Source organism: Centroberyx gerrardi, chromosome 13 (assembly GCF_048128805.1).
Source record: "Centroberyx gerrardi isolate f3 chromosome 13, fCenGer3.hap1.cur.20231027, whole genome shotgun sequence".
Taxonomy (NCBI): domain Eukaryota; kingdom Metazoa; phylum Chordata; class Actinopteri; order Beryciformes; family Berycidae; genus Centroberyx; species Centroberyx gerrardi.
In genome coordinates this window covers 2,374,555-2,396,520 of record NC_136009.1, presented here as the reverse complement: position 1 = coordinate 2,396,520, position 21,966 = coordinate 2,374,555, and the positions used below count along the sequence as shown (strand labels likewise).

General features: G+C 41.2%; 1 pseudogene; it reads right to left on the bottom strand.

The window, feature by feature from the left end:
• Positions 1-9,145: 9,145 nt before the first annotated feature.
• Positions 9,146-10,099, bottom strand: LOC144542120 (uncharacterized; annotated as a pseudogene).
• Between the last annotated feature and the right edge of the window lie 11,867 nt (positions 10,100-21,966).

Sequence of the window (21,966 nt, the reverse complement as noted above, 5' to 3'; positions counted from 1 at the left end):
CAGTCATAGTTACCAGCCGATGGTCATTTCCAGAAATTGGGCAGACACACTCTTTGATATTTAATAAAATGCAAAACTGAAGTGCTATCATAACAGAATCAGGAGTGGTCTCTTGTGGATAAGTTACCTGTACTATTGAACTTTATCACTTCTTTGTCCTCTCCTTCCCTTCTTCTATCATACTTTCTCTTACTCTCTCCTTCAAAACAAAAGCTATTCTTAAGTAGCGGTACAATGATATCTTACACTTGCTAGTATAGCCTGACGAGGAGATTAGTACTCCTCCTAACTACTCCTCCAAGCAGATATTTGCATTCCCCTCAGTAAAAGGCAAGACTCGCCCTGTGATTTAAGAAAAAAGAAAAATCTAACAAATAAGTAGAGATGAGGGGCTTGGATCTTAACACAAATCTCTTTTACATTTATTTATCTAGGGAGAAATCGACATTATACACATTCACACAAGAAAGCGACCAGTACAACCACAGTCTTCTATTGTTCTACTGGGAGCTGCTCAGTACAACCAGTTTCCACTCCACTGTACAGGCTAGCCAATAACCTGATGCTAGTTCAGTTGGTACGTACAGGAAAGCGAAGTACATCTAAGGTGTCCAACAACTTTGCTAAAATGGCCCTTAAATAGGCACAGATCCCCAATAGCTCCATGGACGTCATCAGTGGAAGTATAAGCAGCTGATCCACTGAGACGCCCAGACGTTTCTAATGTGGACAGATAGATCAATCTCCTCTATATTCCACATCTGTTCATCTCAGCCTGTCTGTCTTCTTGAAGCCCTTAAATCCTTCGACCCGCAACTGCCACTCAGGTTTAGAGGGAGAGCAAGCAAAGAGTGTTGAAAATCTTTTATCGTTTCTTCTCAACAGATACATCAGCAGTTCAGAAGCTGATCACCTAATCCCGCCTCTGCTCGAAAACTGTGAGATGTCTTAATTTTGGTCTTCAGTGTGTGTCTATGTGCATATATTTGTTTGTGTGTATGTATTTTTGGATACATGTGTATATGTGTATCATATATTTGTGTGTGTGTGCGACAGAATAAAACAGCCTGAAAATAGACTGTATCTTTCACATCATATGACTCATAAAGCCCAGCTAATACTTAAATCCTGCTGGGATTAAGTGCTCCACTGTACCAAGTGTGTGTGTGGGGGGAGCTACTGTAGCTGCTCAACTCAGTAAGTTATATGCATGGTTCTTATTTTTTTTACAGGGGCAGATACAGTCGAAGCATTTGACCAAATGTCAGCAGGTTTTGAATACCTTGTAGCAGTTCAGTATACACACATAAGGTGTCCAAATGTAACGTTTTGGCTCACCTGCTAGTGGCTGGTAAAATTTCTACTGGCCAAACAAACTGATACACATTATAGAAATATGTCACCCTACCGGTTTTCAATACTACTTTGTGTATAAAATCAGGTACTATGTGAAGCATTATCAATAACGAAACAAGGGCAGATTTAGAAATTGAATTTAAAACTTGTTCACTCACTTATACGATGGATCTTTTTCTGTCTTGGTGTCCATTTTTTTGCTTTGGTGGCCACACCTGCTATGTGTCATCACATGGAATAAGGTTAATTGTACTAGTCTGGTTAACCATCCAGACAGTGGAGAGACAAAAGTTTAGATGCTACCGCTTTATGTAGAGCATCGTAACAGGCAGCCAATCAAGAGCCCTTGTTTTGATTTGATTGGCTCGTGGTCAGAGAGCTTTTGCCACATTCACAACATATGTGAGGAAGGGCAACGATGGGAAGACTTGCTCCTTGCTCCTTCTGACTTGGAAGCGTCCGACTACCTTCTTCCTTCAAAGGAAGTGAAAACGGTAATTTTAAGTTTAAAATGATATTATAAATTGTATTGTAGCCTGCCAACAAGCCATGTTTGCTGCTGCATTGACACACTTCTGTGTTTTTTACTGTCAGGTCGGAGATATCAGAGCCTTCAGAAAGTTCCCATATTCCCTACTCAGAATTACCACTCGGAGGTTGACATTTTTCCCATTCAGAAGCTAGTACCGTAACTCCTATATGACCTGAACGCAGCATTAGTCTGAGAACAGGTGAAGACTATATATAAATGTTATCATCTCCTAAAGTTACAGTCTGTGTGGCCTGTGAGTCTTATTGATTTATCCACCAGAGACAAATTTTAGCGGCATTTACTGCTTGTTGGGTGGTAATTTCAGACCCTGCATCCACACATACAGGGGATAAAGTGGCCTTTGCTCCACAACGGTTTAGCAGTCATGTCAAGCAAGCCTTCCAGTACCAGGCAACTTTCCTAAGCTCCTTGTTAATCCCATATACATTCATTACTCCGGCCGTCACTACAGGGCCAAAATGGGCTACCCTCCTTTTATCCATTATTATCCAGGTTTCCACTACAGGGCCACCAAGGGCTCACTTATTACCGCAATGTGCCACAAAAGGCTAGCCAGGATTTGCTCAATAGCCTGGTTCCACTAGCAAGCCACATGGTATTTGCCAAGGTTATCCAGTTTCCCTTAACAAGCATATTAGTAATTCATTTTGCATCTTTTTTTCACACGGAAATGATTAGTTAGTTAGGATTCAAATGAAAAATTAGAAGTGCCATTCATTTTTTGTTAGAGCCGTTTTAGGCAGTCCCACTTCGCCCTACTGTGAGTTGCAACTGGTTTTTCAAATCTGTAGCTGGATTAAAATTAGAGAACTGAAAGTAAGAAATGTGACCTACTGGCTTTTAGAGAGAGAAGACACAGTAGGTGACCTCTTCCTTGACAGGAGGAGAATCATGTTAAACCCTTTTTTAGATGACACATGCTGAGATGAAAAAGAAATCCAGAAATAAGGTTTTTAAATGACTCATAAAGCAATCACTTGCAGAGGCTTTCATCTTATTTGTTACCTCCCCTCAAATCAGATAACCTTTGGATCCCTTAGTAAGCCTGCAGCAGATGGTTTGTTTGGTACAGATGGTGGGAGGATAGGACGGAGACTGAAGCAACAGTTTATGTCTACCAAACACTGTGCTGTTTGAACCTGTTCGAACACGTAATTGTTCAGATGTTTTTCAGATTGGGGTGGCAGGTAAGAAAAATGTTCTTGTGACTGGAATGTCACCGGTTTGAATCCCACACCAGCTGGATAAATGTGAATGAGACATGCTCCCTCTCTGTCTAACTACTGTCGAGATGCACTTCAACAAGGCACTTGACCCCCAGCTGCTCCAGTGGAGTGGAAACTGGTTGTACTGAGCAGCTCCCAGTAGCCAGCAGTAGAAGACTGTGGTTGTACTGGTCGCTTTCTTGTGTGAATGTGTATAATGTTGATTTCCCCCTAGATAAATAAATGTAAAAAAGTATTTTAACCCCAAAACTACCTAGTGCAGCTTTAAGCTTACAGGGAGTACCACTCAATTTAAAGATTCAAATGTTATATGTTATTCTCTTGCTTCCAGCTTTAGGAGGGTTGTTCGTGTTCGTTCATATATTCATTGGACTGGCCAAGGGCACAGGAATGATATATGTATTCCTAAATTGAGTGGTATTCCCCTTGAAGAGATTTGTGTTAAGATCCAAGCCCCTCATCTCTACTTATTTGTTAGATTTTTCTTTTTTCTTAAATCACAGGGCGAGTCTTGCCTTTTACTGAGGGGAATGCAAATATCTGACAAACATCGCTTGGAGGAGTAGTTAGGAGGAGTACTAATCTCCTCGTCAGGCTGTGTGTTTTCTACCATGATGCTACTAGCAAGTGTAAGGGGGCGATCACACCGAGAAGCGTCACTAGAAATGCGTCGCCACCAAAACCATTGTTTTGCTATGGTGCGGCACGTCTGGCGGTTTTCTGGTGGTTTTTAGGCACGCATCTGTCCACATTAGAAACGTCTGGGCGTCTCAGTGGATCAGCTGCTTATACTTCCACTGATGACGTCCATGGAGCTATGGGGGATCTGTGCCTATTTAAGGGCCATTTTAGCAAAGTTGTTGGACACCTTAGATGTACTTCGCTTTCCTGTACGTACCAACTGAACCAGCATCAGGTTATTGGCTAGCCTGTACCTCTAAGAAAAAGAGAATCGCTGAGAAGACTGGCAGCCTCTACCAACCTCTACACTGCATTTTACATTGTGTGCCACTGGGTCGGATTTGGGAGAGAGGTCTATCTGCAGGTTGCAGCCAAATGTGAAGGAAGTTGAACCAAAGTCCCTTTAAGGAAAGTCGCCCCCTGGGTACTAAGTTCGTGACTAACAAGACTCCTATCTCTTTGAATGGAGAGTCGTAGACTCCTAAAGTGGAGTGTTCAGTTTTTGTTCCAAAGGACACTGTTGTCACAGAAAAACAACTTTTTCCACTTACCGATACTTGGACGCATCCACTGTTTGACGAAACAGTGAGATTACGACATTCAAGACAAGTCTGGTTTATGGCAGTCCCATACATACATTTGTCATTGTATGAGTCATGTCATCATGCAGTCCACAGTAGGGAGCTGACGGTTTTATATCTGAGAATATCATGTTATTCAATTATTTCAAATGTATTAATAAAACGGTTGCTGGCAGAGGTTGATGGTGCCCGCAACTTGCGTGAGTTGTCGTAAATAACGTAGTTCTGCCATTGCGTAAACCTGAAAGTATGATTGGCAGATTTTCCTTATGATATGCACACATATGTCATTTTGCATTGTCGGAGAGTGCACTGTCTAATATAAAACTGTTTCTGCTTGAACATCCAAATATGGTTGTGGGTAGTCGTTGCTGGTGCAGCATGCCCTCTACTGGACATCACGTGAATTGACACTCATAGAATTAACCCTTTAATAACAGCATATTTCATATGGGTTCACCCTCCCTCCTTAAATCAGCATGAGTGCCTTCATGCTCTCAAATATTGTAACTTATACCCTTATAACGGAATGATTCTCATAATCACTGAATAAACTAAGTGCTTGGTTAAAACGTTCTAAAAGGATATAGGCAAAGGTGAAGGGTTTTACCACCTGTGGATAGTGATTAACGGCCAGGTACTCGCTGCAGTCTTTCAGAACTGCATTTTGTCTTGTCTTCATCAGCTTCCATAAGTGCTTGAACTTTCGGATGTGGATTATTGTTTCCCCTATACTTCATTCGCATCATCTGGATCACCAATACCATGATAAAACTGAAAATACCATTCAGTACCATTATACCATCATATCAGTACCATGGTGGAAACTGAATTGTACCATGGTATTATTTCAGTACCATGACAGTACCATGGTGGTGTATTACTATGGCTGTACCATTTAGATAGATAGGATAGACAATTATATAATATAATAAAAGACATTCCTATGTCAGCCAGAACTGTTGATGAAATGGCAAAAAATGTCAGCGATGCTGTGGCATTTAGCATTGCACATGATGAAAGTGTGGATGTGAATGACAATGGCAATCATGGCAAGATACTGTGATTCGACTGTAAAAGAGGAGCGCTACTGCTTAAAGAAATATTCCACTTAGTTGTAACTTGGGGGTTATTTGGCTCTTGACCGCCATGAAAACTATAATATAAACTAATCACAGAGATCAGATGTAGCCTGGAAGAGTTTGTAGCTTTCGGATTTTTACTTTCCATTAATTTGAATAAGGCCACGAAAATAACCTGAAAAATGACATTTAACACGTTTGACAGATCCTGGTACTGTGATTTTCAATTGACTGTTGGTCGAACGTTTTAGAATGTCATTTCGCCAAATAGCATTTTTATTGATAGACGAGAACATAGGGGAGGGATACCATTTAGCAGGGATATTCCTGTTTGGGAGACCGGATCTACTTTCATTTTTAAATACTAATTTTAGTGTAAACCAAGAATAAAAATACATAATGACGACGTACCAATTACTGCTTTATTGTCTTAAAAGCGGGATCTGGACTTCCAGTGACGTCACGAACCGAATGGCTGCGGATTAGATCTGATCTGACCATCCTCAATAGAAATCTATCTCCATCCATATAATTACTAACCCCAAAACAGTGAAGACTAAGTGGCTCTGTTTCAGTATGAGCAGCAAATCAAGAAACAAGAGCACTCGCTCCAAAATGTCGCAGGTCGAGGTTGAAAATAGAAGCCGCAGCTCCTCGCCACATCAGGAGGATAGCGCTACTAGCATAACTAGCCAACAAACCAACGCTAGCTCGACAGCCGAACCAGGACGAGAGTATGCCGAAGCAATTCTCACAGAAATTAGACACTTCAGGAACGAGATGAAGGATGCCTTGGAGAAGACAAACTACAATCGTCCGTCTTGAGCAATCTGTTCGGGGCCTGGGAGACAGAATAACTCAGGCCGAAAACTGCATAGGGGCGGTGGAGGACAGGGGAGCGCGCACTGCCCGACTCCTCTCCTATCTCATGCAGAGGGATCGACAGCTGGAGGGAAGATGTGAGAACCTGGAAAACTTCATGAGAAGAAACAATCTTCGGATATATGGTATACCGGAGGGATCTGAATCCGGAGACACGGTCAAGTGGATGGAAAGCTTTCTTAGAGACATTTTGAAATTACCGCACGACTTCCCATTGTCACAGCAGAGACCAGAGGACCCGAATGCACCCCCGAGATCATTTGTGATTAAATTTCTCAGCTTCCAGATCAAACAAAGTGTGCTGACCAAGGCATGGGGTGAGGGCGCAATCGCCGCCACCCAGCAGGGCTGATGAGCCGCAAAGTGATACAAGATATGAAGGAGCTGGGATCTGCCAGTGTCTAGATCAGGTAAATAAACAGGCTAGCATGCCGCAATTATCAGAACCGGCTATCAAATTTGAGGATACGATGTGTAGCCATAGCAATTATACAATACAATATATATAACATACAATATACTAACATTTGGCTAACCTATAACCTAGCAAACGCCGGTGTTGTGACTTTGGGGACCCAATATGTATATAGTAGTATTTGTTTTGGGGTTTGTTGTTTGATTTAATGGTCGCGTTGGACTTGGACAATTTTTCTTATTTTTTGGAAGAATATGGATTTACATAACCCAGCCGACCAATGGTTTGGACAATATTGAGAGGGACAGAGGGATGGACAGAGGGGATGAGATGCGGTTAGCTCTTCTAGCAGTCGCAGCGGACATCTCTGGACAACAGTTCACTCAGCTGGTTGATTTCAGCTAGCTGGGGGCCCGGGCACAGCTGGGATAGCCTGGACAATCCCCGAGTGTGTTTGTTCTTCACTCATATAGTGGGGTTCGATACCGCACAGTTAGTCTTACGTGTTACTCATATTTATAGGTACAGTTCACATTAAAGGAAACGCACAGGAACTTCCACTGTCATGGTACTTTTTCTTCATTTTTATGGTCGTGTCTTTTTTTTTTTTCCATATTTTCTCTTACAGCTTCATATTTATCAGCAAGCATTTTCTGTAGACTACAATGGGAGGACTTAAAGTAATAAGCTACATTGTTAGAGGTTTGCTTAACCCCGTTAAGAAAAAAAAAATATTAGGCCAGCTTAAACAGCTTCACTGTGACATAGCATTCTTGCAAGAGACCCATATGTCAGATACTGAACATGAGAAGCTAGGTAAAACATGGACAGATAAGGTGTTTTATTCCTCTCACGTATCAGGAAGGAGTGGGTGGGGTGGCAATTTTGATTAACAGGTGTTTAAATTTCACTTCCAACTTGTCCTTCAAAGACAAGGAAGGGAGATTTATATTACTGAATGGGACAATAGACAAGTCAAGTCAAGTTTATTTATTTATATAGCCCTTTATCACAAGCATGTCTCGGAGGACTTTACAGAGAATGTGTCTAGCTAGGTCTAACTAAACACAATCAGTGGTAAACAAAATTTTGTAGGACAAGCATAATGAAAAACACAAGGTAGGTAGGAGCAGATTTAGCGAGACAAACAATCTACCTATTCTATATAGCCTAACCTACCCGGCACCCCAGCCTTAGACCCTAAATGCACACAAGGAAAAACTCCCAGGAAAAACCTTAGTGGGAAAACTTGGAAGAAACCTTGGGCGGGCTGAGGCAGATAGGGATCCCCCCCCGGGACGGCTTAGCGTGCAATAGGTGCCGGGCAAACATTGACAGAGTCATGGGCAACAATGATGACAGGAGAAAACAGAGAGAGACAAAAGAAGGAGAGGCAGCATGCGGCGGTGAGAGGGAACTGAGGCCAGCACTGAAGGAGTGAGGGCAGCAGTCGTAAATCAGCGTCCAGGAAAGGAAGAGCAAGGCAGCACTGACGACGAAGAGCCAGGGCAGCACCCGTCACTGCCAGGTAGAACACTGACCTGGAGTCAGAGAGGAGGAGAGAGAGGAAGCCGTGTACACACACACAACACACCCAGACACACACACACGTACAGACGAAGGGGGGAAACAGCTGCAAACAGAACACACAGGGTCAGAGACACGATAGGGGGAGAAGCATCAGGGATGTGGGATGGGACCGAGGCCGGCGCTGACGACCACTGGACTGCACCGGAGTCTGAAAGGGGGAGAGAGTAAGGGGAGAAGCAGCAACAGCAGAACACAAGACAGACACGTTGGGTGGGAGCAGGACCAAGGCCAGCGCCGACGACCGGCCGGAGCAACACCTGTCCACTGGCAGGTGGAGCACTGGACCAGAGTCTGGGAAGGGGAGAGAAGACAGCTGCACACAAAACACATGGAGTCAGAGCACATCGGGTGGGAGCGGCAGCAGGGATGGGACTAAGGCATGCACTGGCGACCACTGCACTGCACCGGAGTCTGAGAAAGGGGGGAGAGACAGGTACACACAAAAACAACGAACACACGGAGAGAGAGAGATCCAGGTGGGAGCAGCGTCAGGGATGGGACTAAGGCCAGCACCGAAGACCATCAGGGTCAGAGGAATCTGAGAAAGAGTGGTGAAAACCAGCCGCACACACACACACACACAGAGCTGTGCAGAAGCAGCACAAGACCCAGACGTATTTGGGCACAGACACGCTCATACAGACAGCAGATAGAAAGTGATTAGACACAGTGTAGCCAGAGGGCAGCCCTATGCTTGTGTTCCCAACGGCAAATTTCTATATAAATACTGTCTAGGCTAGGGTAAGAGAAAAGACTGTGACGAGCCCAGGCCAGCGGTGCTAAGGTAGGTCGTATGATTGCGAGAAAAGATAGGTTTTGAGTCTAGATTTGAAGATTTCGACAGAATTAGCTTCCCTGACTGTGAGAGGTAGCTGGTTCCAGAGATAGGGAGCTCGGTAGGAGAATGCTCTACTGCCTGCTGATTTTTTCTTGATTCTAGGGACAATAAGGTAGCCAGCATCCTGCGATCGGAGGGCACGAGGTGGAATATAAGGGATGATGAGGTCGGATAGATATGATGGTGCAAGCCCATGTAACGATTTATAAGCTAACAGAAGCACCTTAAAGTCAGATCTGGCTTGAATTGGGAGCCAGTGAAGGGAGGTTAGGATAGGAGTAATGTGGTCAAATTTTCTAGTTCTGGTTAGTATTCTGGCAGCAGCATTTTGCACAAGTTGTAGTTTTTTAATACTACAGTTAGGTAGGCCAGAGAGTAAGACATTACAATAATCGAGTCTTGATGAAACAAAAGCGTGTATTAAGGTTTCAGCATCCGCCGTGTTTAGTAGGGAGCGAATTTTCGAGATATTACGAAGATGGAAAAATGCTATTTTAGTGATTTCCTTAATGTGAGCATCGAATGAGAGAGCTGAGTCGAACGTAACGCCAAGGTTTTTAACTGTGGGACTCTGGGTAATTAAGCAATCCCCAAAATTTAGAGTAAGGTCTGAAACAAGAGGTAGTTGGGTTTTTGGGCCAACAACTAGCATCTCAGTTTTGCTGCCATTTAGTCGCAAGAAGTTTTGTGACATCCAATTTGTGACAGCGATTAGGCATAATTCTAGGTTTTAAAGTTGTAAACGGTCGTCAGGTCTAATTGGTATGTAAATTTGAGTATCGTCCGCGTAACAGTGAAATTTAATACCATAACTGCGGAAAATTTCACCAAGAGGTAGCATGTAAATGGAGAAAAGGCATGTAAATGGAGAATGGAGACGGTACAGAGGTTTCATTGGTAAATGTATATGCTCCCAATGAGGATGATGCAGGTCTTATTGAGAAGACTTTCAGCCTCATCCTTGATAAGACCAGTGGACTCCTCCTTTTAGGTGGAGATTGGAATTGCGTAATGTCTCAAACTGAGGATAGATTCCCAGTGGCTACTACCCCCTGCGCCAGAATGAGCAAAGCACTAAAGGACCATTGTAGCGAAGCTGGATTGCTGGATGCGTGGAGATATCTTTATCCGAGTGGCAGAGATTTTACATTCTTTTCTAATAGGCATTCATCTTATTCCCGCATTGACTATTTCTTCACCCCTAAGAATGAAGCCCATAGAATAGTAGACAGTGAGATTCTCCCAATAACGCTTTCAGATCACGCCCCCTTGACACTCACGTGGGATTTTAGGCCAGAACACTACCTCTAAGAGATGGAGAATTAATGCCTCACTTCTCAATGATGTGGCTTTCGTAGAGTTTGTTAAAACTGAGCTCCAATTGTATCTAGATGTCAACACACATCCAGACACCTCACCTGTTATGTTATGGGATTGCGCTAAAGCATATCTTAGGGGCCGCATAATTTCATTTGCCTCCGCAAAAAAGAAGAAAAACAACAAATTAAGAGTAGAATTAGAAGACAAAATAAAGCAGTTAGAACAGCAACATAAAGCACAGCCCACAGCAACCTCACTAGCTCCCTTAAAGGAAGCACGCAGGGCACTGGATTCACTGCTCTCCGAAACAATTGAGGGACAGCTGAGATTTGCTAAACAAAGATATTATGAGCTTGGCTCTAAGGCAAGTAGACTACTAGCTTTTCAGCTAAGGAAGTAGCAGGCAGCTAATGTAGTCCAAAAACTAAAGTCATCAAGGCCAAATCAGTTTTTAACTAAACCCCAGCATATATCAGAGGCTTTTGCTGACTTTTATAAGACATTATATAAAAGCTCTGGAACTTGCTCCAATGAAGATGAGATTAAAACCTTTTTACAGGGCATAAATTTGACTGAACTGCCAGAAAATTTGGCGACTGAGATGGACAAGCCAATAGCAGACTGGGAAATTGAGGAGGTAATAAAAACTTTAAAGAATAACAAAAGCCCGGGCCCAGATGGTTACGTAAATGAATTTTATAAGACATTCAAGTCAGTACTATCACCACTGCTATTGGACGCCTACCACTATGCCTTGGACAGTGAGACTATTGCCCCATCATGGAGAGATGCAACCATCATAGTCATATCGAAGGCGGGTAAGGACCCAACACAGTGCAGCTCGTATAAACCGATCTCTCTCCTTAACGGAGACCAATGCATCCTTACCTCTATCTTGGCTAAGAGAATGAACAAAATCATAACTCGTATTGTTCACCCGGATCAAACCGGGTTTATCACAGGCCAATACTCGGGTAACAATATTCGAAGGCTTCTCAACGTCATTACACATGCTCGATCTGGTGGGGGGGAGGCCATGGTTCTGTCTTTAGATGCAGAAAAGGCGTTTGATCGTATTTCCTGGAAATTTTTATTCCAAACTCTAAGTAGGTTGGGTTTTGGACCCAACTTTATCAAATGGATTCGAATTTTGTATTCTAACCCACAAGCATCAGTGAGAGTAAATGGACACACCTCGGATGCCTTTAATCTAGAACGAGGAACTCGGCAGGGCTGTAGTCTGTCTCCACTATTATTTGCTCTATGCATTGAGCCGTTTGCGCAGATGATAAGGGATGACAATAGAATACAGGGGATTGTAGTTGATGGAGAAGAACACAAGGGGTCTTTATATGCTGATGATGTTTTGCTATACCTCACAAATCTCTCCAGTACCATACCTGCTTTAAAAGATTGTATCAAACAGTTTGGTTTTTATTCTGGCTATAAGGTAAATATAGACAAAACGGAGGCTATGGACTTAAATGGTTTGATCCCCCAAGGGGTTAAAGATGATAGTGCATTCAAATGGCCGGTGACAGGCATTAAGTACCTAGGGATTTTCATCCCCCCCTCACTAGATAGACTATACCAGGCGAACTATGACAAAATATTAAAAAATATTAAAAACGACCTAGACAGGTGGCATACACTGCCCTTATCCATTCTCAGTAGAGTGGAGACCATACGCATGAATGTACTCCCAAGACTGCTATACCCCTTCCAAATGCTCCCTGTCCAAATACCTAAAAGTACATTCCGCATGTTAGACCGTCTCATGTCTCGTTTCATATGGCAGGGCAAGTGGCCAAGAGTAAGATTTAAAACACTGCAACTCCCAAAGGTAGATGGAGGTTTAGCACTCCCGAACTTGCAATTGTATTTTTGGGCAGCCCAGCTGAAGCCAATGACTGTATGGATCAACAACGATGTAGATACTCGGTGGTTAAACATTGAGAAATCAACATGTCAGCATGGGTTAGCAGATCTACCCTTCCTGGGACTCCCTCTGGGAGATTGCAACATGAATAGGTGGACTAAATGTATACTGCAAACATGGAAAGTCGTACAGAAAACATATGGTTTACCCCACTCTATATCGGCCCTTACTCCTATCGGGTCCATAAAGGACTTCATGCCCTCCCATCTAGATGTGGGGTTTAAGAAGTTGTCAGGACATGGGCTAATTTACCTACACCATCTCTTTGATCAATTGAGGCCAAATCTGAAGTCTTTTGAGCAATTAAAAGAGGAATTCAATCTCCCACAGACAGATTTCTATAGATTTTTACAGCTAAGACACTTCTTACACAGACACAAAGCTTTTGATATGATCAAAACCCCTAGGGCAATTGAAAGGTTTTTGATTCATCTCCAAAATAATAACTCTATGGACAAACCCATATCCAGTGTGTACAGAATGTTTTTATTAATGGAACAGACCGATTCCCATTATATTAAAACAAAATGGGAAAATGAACTACAATTACAGGAACCAATTTCCACAGAGACCTGGAATGAAATCTGTTCAGAGGCCCACATGGTCACTAGTTCAAATACATGGAGAGAGTTCAGGTGGAAACGTGTTGTACGCTTTTTCAGAACACCACACATAACACAAAAAATGGATGCATCTACTTCAGGTGCATGCTGGAGGATCTGTGGGGAGACATCAGCCAATTATGTCCATACCTTCTGGGCATGTCCAAAGCTTAAGCCCTATTGGGATGACGTGTATGTAACGCTGAAGGATGTTTTTAGAATTAAAATACCCAGGGACCCCATGGTAGCGTTACTAGGAGTGACACCTAGAGGTGTTGTAGGGCGATCACATACTTACCTTCTTCAGATATTGTTGGCTGCAGCCATCAAATGTATCACCATTCGGTGGTTAAAACCAGAACCCCCTACACGTGGGATATGGCTACAAAAAATCTGGGAATTGTATGAAATGGAAGAGATTACTCACTCTCTACGTCTACAGAAACACAATTTCGTAATGAGAATATTAATGTCTAATTATTGTAATTGTAATTAATGAGTAATTATTGTCTATCTGTGCCATACCTTTTTTTTTTTTTTTTTTCTCCACAATATGTATACTTTATTTTATTTATTTATTCATTTTTTTTGTTTTGTTTTGTTTGTATTTTGGTGATTCATTAAGTAGGTTACTTAAATTGAATGCCACAAGGTTGTGGGAGTGGGGATGTGCGGGCTTGAGTGTGTAGGTGCGTGGGAGGGAGGGAGGGGTCAGGGGGGTAAGGAGGGGTGGGATGGAGTTTGGGGGGGGGGGGCGACTATCCCCCAAACAGTAATATCTGTATGGTTTCACTCCTGCTTCTGTTAAACCGATGTTCCATGACATGACAATGTATACTTGATTGTGTGAACTTGAATATGAAAATAAAAAAAAATGAGTTACAAAAAAAAAAGCGGGATCTGTTGTTGAATCTGTTCACAAACAGACTCAACAACAGTTTTCAGGCTATTTTTGTGGCCTCATTCAAACACTACAAACTCTACAAACCCGTCCCCACTGCATCCGATCTTGGTGAATAGTTTCTATTGGTTTATATTTATACTGGTTTTCATGGCAGTCAAGTGCCAAAAACCCATGTTAAAACTAAGTGGAATATTGCTTTAAAGCCCATGTATGGCACAACAAAAGGAGAGGACATGGCCATGGTTTTTATGGGACATTTTGAGGAGAGACAGGTTGACATCACAAAGATTTCTACAGGAACAACAGATGGTGCCCTCGCCATGGTTGGCAAACAGGGGATTTCAAATTCAGATCTTAATGAGGTTATGGCTTCAGCGGTAAAGGCCATTAACTTTATAGTAGCGCGATCTTCTCTGACACACCAACAGTTTAAGTCCCTCCTCAAGGAAATGGACTGCACATACAAAGACATCCCACTCCACTCAGCAGTTAAGTGGCTAAGCTGTGGAAAGGTTTTGGAGCAGCTCACCGGCTGCTTTGATGCAATCGAGGCCTTCCTTGCAGAAAAGGCCAAGACTACTCGGAGCTCGAGGACAAGTGGGTTGTCAAACTGATGTTTCTGGCAGATGTTACTGCACATCACAACAAACTCAATATCTGACTGCAAGGTACAGGGCATGTTCGACACATGAGCGACTTTTGTTGGCAAGCTAGCCATCTTTTCAAGTGACATTGCTACCTCGACTTTCAGAATCAGAATCAGAATCAGAATTCTTTTATTATGCCGAGTATGTTTGCACATACAAGGAAAGTGACTTGGTGTGGTTGGTGCATAGGTACATAAATATAGCAAATACAAGAAATACTTCAGACATATAATGGAGCTGTGGAACTGACCATTCCAAGGCATGTGTGCAACTTTATGTTGACTTAGCATTATTGTTTTCTTTTCTATACTCAATATTGAGTGGAATATGTTAATGGAACATTGATCAACAAGAAAGTTAAAAACTGGCACTTCATATAATAATATAATAATAAATGATAAGCTGCGACCAGCTTGCTGCTTTCAGAAGGCGTGGCAGACACATCACATTTTGTCATTTTAGAATGTGGTTTCAATCAGGGAACTAAACCTCCTGGCACAATAAAAAGGTGACTTCCCACCAGCATGTGAACATACTAGAAGACCTACAGACCTTTAAAATCAATGTGCGCATTCAACTAAATTACCATGCAAAATAACTGACAAAAATAAATCTGGGCAGGATCTTCACTGATGGATTACCTGTGTCAAGCACGTTTCAAGTCTATGCAAGTTGATTTTCGTACCGTAAGGAAATGAATGGAAACAAATGGCGGTCTGGGAGGAAAAAACGCATTCAAAAATCTAAAAAAGTATGGTTTGGAAAATGGTTGGTAGTAATGACAAGTATTTGTGCAGTGTACTCAATGGCCAAAACATGCAAAAAAATTAAAACAAAATAAAAATAACAATGGTATTGTCTTTAAAAATAAATATTTGGCATCTGTCATTATTTAGACTACATGGCACTTTTTTGCCTAGATGAAGTCAAAGAAGCAAAATGACAAATGCAGTATTATTATTCCAGTATTTAGGATGGTGATATATTACTACTATTACTACTACTGTTACTGCTGATCAATTCACCATATTCACACGGCGGCCATTTTCCTCTGACGTCACACTCAGGGTGGGAAGCTCAAATGCTGTGATCAAAAGGATAATGTCATACTGCTGTGTTCCAGGTTGCAAGTCTTATAAACGTAGGGAATCTGACAAATCGTTATCATTTCACCGCTTCCCGATTGATCAGCAACTGAAAAGACAATGGATAGTGAAAATCCGGAGGGACATCGGGCCATATTTCAAGGTAAAACAACATATTTGATAACCCATTAGCTGCTGTTAGACAACAGCTAACGTTAGCTACCGTTTGATAGTGTTACATGATACGATAGGAAAGGCGTAAATTAATTCTGAAATATCAACGCACATCTTGGACACATATTTAAAAATATGTTCCAGTGAGCATAATGTCACATAACGTTACTGACTTAACCAGAACATTTAAGAGGTCGGGTGAAAAGACAGCAAGACAGTTAACGTTACATTGCAAGCTTGATTACATCCGGTGCGTTTTACTTCCAGGCTTAAATAAATGTGTCCAAGATGTGCGTTGATATTTCAGAATTAATTTACGCCTTTCCTATCGCATCATGTAACACTATCAAACCATTAATGTTAGCTAGGAAGTGATTGAATGCTAACGTTAGCTGTTGTCTAACGGCAGCTAATGGGTTATCAAATATGTTGTTTTACCTTGAAATATGTCCAAACTCCGCCAAATGCGAGCACAACTCGGTCAAGAAAATCCTCCTTAGGTGCACGGCCAAAGATTAATACATGAAGAAAGAAAAGCCAGCACTCTTAATGTCCTTATATCATATATTTGAATGGGCAGCTATAGAGCACAAACGACGGACGCGTTTCAGCAATAAGCCATCATCAGCGTTGTGTTGCTCCAAGCGGAAGTGACACTTAAATACATACATGCATACAGTTCAATTAATTAAACAATCAATATGAAAAATACCTGATCAGAAAGTCACTATCAAAGATAAATCAACGTACCAGGTTCCCCCACTCAGTACGGATAACTACCAGGAATACACAATCCACAGCATAGACATAACACTTAGGAAAAAATAAATATCAAGAAAAATATAATAGAGAATAGAAGAATAAAAAATATAGCTAAATGTCTCTGCACATATATCTCACAAATTGTTATCATTTCAAAAAACAGGTCCTCTACACAGAAAATGGAAATGAAGGGAGGCTAAATCTTCCCTTGTACAGGCAAAAGATATAACCCTTATGAAACTAAACAACTGCACATACAATTGGCCAATAGAACATGCAATCAGCTGTAGCAGGCCAATATGCCCAAACAGCCTGGGCTCTCCTTAAAGTTGGGAGTAGAGCCACTAATTAATAGCCACCCTCCGCGTATCCCAAGACATATGAGCCCGACAACAAAGTAGAAGGACTGAGTGCAGCACATATCAATACACAACAAGAAAAAACTTTAAATATGTATTCAAAAAAAAAAAAATTGCATATCAATTTCACAAATCCAAGTTCAGACAATTTCAGAGAAAACACCCTAATAATAATTCCTCATTCAGACCTTTTGGGTGTTCAGTTTGTAGAGTATGTATCCAAAACGCCTCTCTCTGCAAAAGTGTCTTATCCCTATCACCCCCTCTTTTCAAAGGTCTGACTTCTTCTATACCTTGGAACCTCAAGGAACACACATCATGGCCTGCTGAGTTAAAGTGTCTCGCTACTGAGGACTTCTCATCCCTATTCCTAATATTACTTTTATGTTCAGATATCCGGGTTTTTAGTTCTCTTTTAGTTTTACCAACATAGCACATCCCACATGGGCATTTCAAAAGGTAAACCACATGCTTTGTCTTACAAGAAATCCTACTCTTAATAAAAAACTTTTTGCCAGAGTGTGGATGTAAAAAAGACTCTCCTCTGATCATAGCATTACACTGAACACAATTAGAACATGGGAAATTACCATTGGGTAAATTGGATAAGAAATGTTGAGGACGTGTGTAACAGTCAGCTCTAACTAGTGTATCCCTTAAGTTCCTAGCTCGTTTGTGGGCAAAAATAGGAGCATTCTTAAAAACATGACCTATATGGGGATCACTAGATAGGATGTGCCAGTGCTTCTTAACACACTTTTTAATTTCATGAGAAATGGGGGAAAAGGTGGTAGCACACACAATATTGAAGTCCCCTGAGTGAGAGGGTTTATGAGTTAAAAGGTTCTTTCTGTCAATATTTCTTACTCTCTGCAGACAATCATCTTGGACTCTGTCATCATAACCCTTAGACCTAAACCGTGTACATAACTCAGCAGCTTGTTCCTCAAAAGCGTTCTCAGTACTACAAATTCTCTTAATTCTCAACAACTGACTATAGGGCAAACCCTTTTTAAGACCAGGGGGGTGATAGCTAGCATAATCCAAAAAACTGTTGCCATCAGTTTTCTTTCTATATACCTTGGTCTTCAACTGTTCTGCTTTGTTCTTTAAGATTAGGTTAAAAGGTACAGTTAGGAATTTAGGTCTAAGGTCGGGGATAGGGAATGAATGGAAGAAAACTAAATGACGTCACAAGTATCAAGGCAGACTGTGTGTGTGTGTGTGTGTGTGTGTGTGTGTGTGTGTGTGTGTGTGTGTGTGTAAATATGACAGTCTAACCTCTAAACTCCAGAAGTAGGGCACTGATGATGCTTTTCATCATTTCACGTTCTGAAGGAATGGGGACAGCATTCATTTAATTTCTCTGTCTTTTGCTCTTTTTCTCTCTGTTCTAGGAGTGAGAGTGCAACACTGGCATACACACTAAATGTCGAATCTCTGTAAGGGAATTAATTTTACAAAAGGTAGGTAACCATCTACAAACACATGACAAGAAAAAAAAGAACAGCAAGATAAAACTATGCAGGTGGAAAAACCTGTCGGATGTTGTTGCCAAGCATTTTTGGCTGACTGCCTCAGAAGTCTAAAGATGAGTTGATGGGTAAAATTTTTGATTTGGGGTATTGTTTTTTTTTGATGACTAAATACCTTTGGAGAACTATTGGGAAATATTTTACAGTAATTTCAAGAATTTAGAGGTTGTGACCAACCAGCATCTGTCTCATCAGACTCATTTCATCCCCAGGCACAGCAGTGAAATTGGGTTCATCCACCAAAAAAGTAGAACATTAAACTGGTAGCAGATGAAGATCTTTTACAGTCCAATGAAGTGAGAGTTGGGACTTCACTTAAAGTTAGCTTGCCTGAGTAAACCTTTCAGATATTAGATGTCATCCAGTCCTAGTGAATTACTTCTCTCTGTTTGCACACTCTGTATCTCAGTTGATCAAAGATTTATGTTTAAGACAAGTGTAAATCAGCCGTTTGGTTTTTATAGAGCCTGGAAAAAAAGGGCAAATAAAGGGTAAACTTTGGCTTACTAAAAAAAATCAAACCAAACCGGCCTCTGCGCTGGTAAACATGTTCAAGTCAGTATGTATTTTTCTGCTCACCAGAAGATTCCATGTTCTGATGTGTCTAAGAGCCTGTAGTATTTTCATTAGGTCCTTGTTGAACTACCATGTCTGAAATGCCTCTAGTACTAACCTTTACAGCTGATGGACTGTAAATTACTTCTCCTGCTGACACATTTCACATTTCTCTACAATTCAAATTGCTTGTGGAAGCTTTTGGCTAGCTAGTAGAAAAGAAGTAGAAGAATTTCAAGTTCCCTGGTTTCCCGGTAAGTCATGTCATTTTACAACATTAGATTGTTTAATTTAGGTTTTGTGAATTGTTTGATTTCTTTGTTTTAAGCAGGTTATATTGCTTGTTGAGGGTGTAACGTAGGCGTAGCATAGTAGGCCTTGCTAAGTGTATGCTAGCAGTAAAGATAGTTAAGTTGTAGGTAAGCATGGAACTTAACACTAAGCTAGTTTTCACTTGTTTCTTAGTGTTAACTTTTGGAACTAGCAGACTTTATTTCTAATTTTTGCAAAATGTCATGTAGGGCTTCATACACACAAACAGACACACACACACACACACATATATTTGGATATGGATTTCGAGGAAAACCCAATGCAGCTAAGTAAATGTCTTCAAACAGCAACGGTCCGTAGCATCAAAGCCTGGCCACCCACCCACTCGTCCCTTGGTAAATCATTAGTTAATGCTTTCTTTTTCTGCTTCACGATAATTGACCACTGAATGTTCAAAGGCACACAATTTTTTTTTCTTGTTTTGTTATTCAAAGATGTCCATATGATCCAACCAGGGATATGTGGCTAGGCTGATAGGCATCTACTTGCATGTATAGGTGTGTGTGTGTGTGTGTGTGTGTGTCTGTGTATATATCTCCCTGTTTGTGTGTGTGTGTCTCTGTGAGCGTGCTTGTGAGCAAGATCAAATAATACGACCAGGGTGTTGCAGCTATTTGATCTTGGTGCCTGGTGGGCTACACAAGTAAACCAAGGATGTTTCATGTGAATGCTGCTTCATCATTTCATTATAGCCCTATGTAGTCTTTGAACCCTTCAGCTAGATGTTTAATTCATGGCTTTTTTTTCCGTGAGACTAAAGGTAAGACTTTGGTCAGAGAAAAGTCTGAAGAAGAAGTTTATTTTAGGGGTAAAACACGGAAGCAAAGTAATGAAAAACTAAGCAAACCAATAACAAGTCACTACCTTCATTAAAAACTCATAAAGAAGCGGAAAAATATTTTTTTGTGCAGGTAAAGCTCACATGGCTCACAAAGAAACAGCCAAATAAATACACAACAAAAAAAATCTAAATAGTCAAAGTGAATGAATTATGGAACAACGTGGTAGAAACTGGTAAAACAACAACATGATGCGTAAAATGACAAGGGAAATAAAGGAAAATAGCCTTGATGCAAATAATGAAATCCTAGAGGAACCGAGGCTGTGTTGAGTAGGAAGGTGTGAACGCGAGTGTGTTCAAGGAGAGGAGAAAAGGAAGGGAGAGAGAGTTCGGGTGTTGAATTAGTAAAGGAAAACTTCAAACCACAGTGCCCTGATGTGCTGCTGCTGCTGTGGCCACAGAATGATCATAAAGAAAGAAAATAAATGAAGTGCTAGGAAAATGAATAAAAGATATCAACAAAAGTTTACCCATACCTTAATATACAAGCAGGCCATATAAACATCTGCCGGGTCCCTTCTCATGACCATGCACCTAACCCTGAACTGAATTTCAACTCTTATCCTAACCTAAATCCTAATTCTGATTTTAACCTTAAACCCAAGTCCTAATCCTAAATGAATTTAACCTTAACCTAGCCAAAATCCTAATTCTAATCTTAACCCTAAACCCAAATCCTAATTCTAAACTCGTCAAGAGCAGCCAAAATGTTCCCACTCCAAAGGAGACAAAACTCAAACTGATTCTCACAAGGATAGGAGTGCAAGAACACACACACACACTGAGGGACCAAGCACACACACACACACACACACACACACACACACAGAAATCCCTGTCTTTCAATAATGAACAACAGAACACTGTAAATTATATATTGGAACAGAACCAAAAACCCACGCTGTCACATTTTATTGTGTTCCCCCCTTCAATTTCCATTCGTGCCTTTGTGCCTGGGTGGCCACCACACCACACAGAGACAAGCAATACCAGCAATCAAGGCTAATCTATATTCAAGTAGTGGGCTATGGACCTGTGGACTCAGATAGCCAAGTTAAAGGAAAAATCACCCCTTCCTTCGGATCCTCTTACACTGTTACATATCATCAATCTGTGACGTTCAATACATTCCAGGAGTTATTTTGTGATGAAGTGTTGCAATTTACTTTTTGGTGTACCCACTTACCCTCAACCTGCCTTGTTTACTTCTACTTCAGTAAGTGATTTTGCCAGTTATCCACGGGAATAACAAAAATACACCATCAAACAACAAAATGGACCCAGAAATTAAAGGTACATTGCCAATAGCTGTGTTTTTGGGTAGATTTTTCCTTTTAAATCAGCTATCAAGACTACTGCCATGTTTTTATAACCACAAGTGTGTGTGTGTGTGTATGTGTGCATGTGTGCACGTCCGTGGGCATTAACATTGGTGAGGACCATGGCCTTACTTTGTCCTTAGATGAGTCACCGAGAACATGATTTAAAAATCCTTTTTTTTTTTTTACCTCTACATTTGCTCACCGGCCCATCAACGCAGGAACTCCAGCCAGTGATCCCCTGGCTTTTTAAAGAAACAGGTCATCTAAAAATATTTCCCAGTCATGATTCAGATATTATTAAATTATTAAAGCTACATTTTGAGGATAATGTACAATCAACAACCTCTGCTATTCTGTAGGAATAAATGGAACATATTCCCTTGG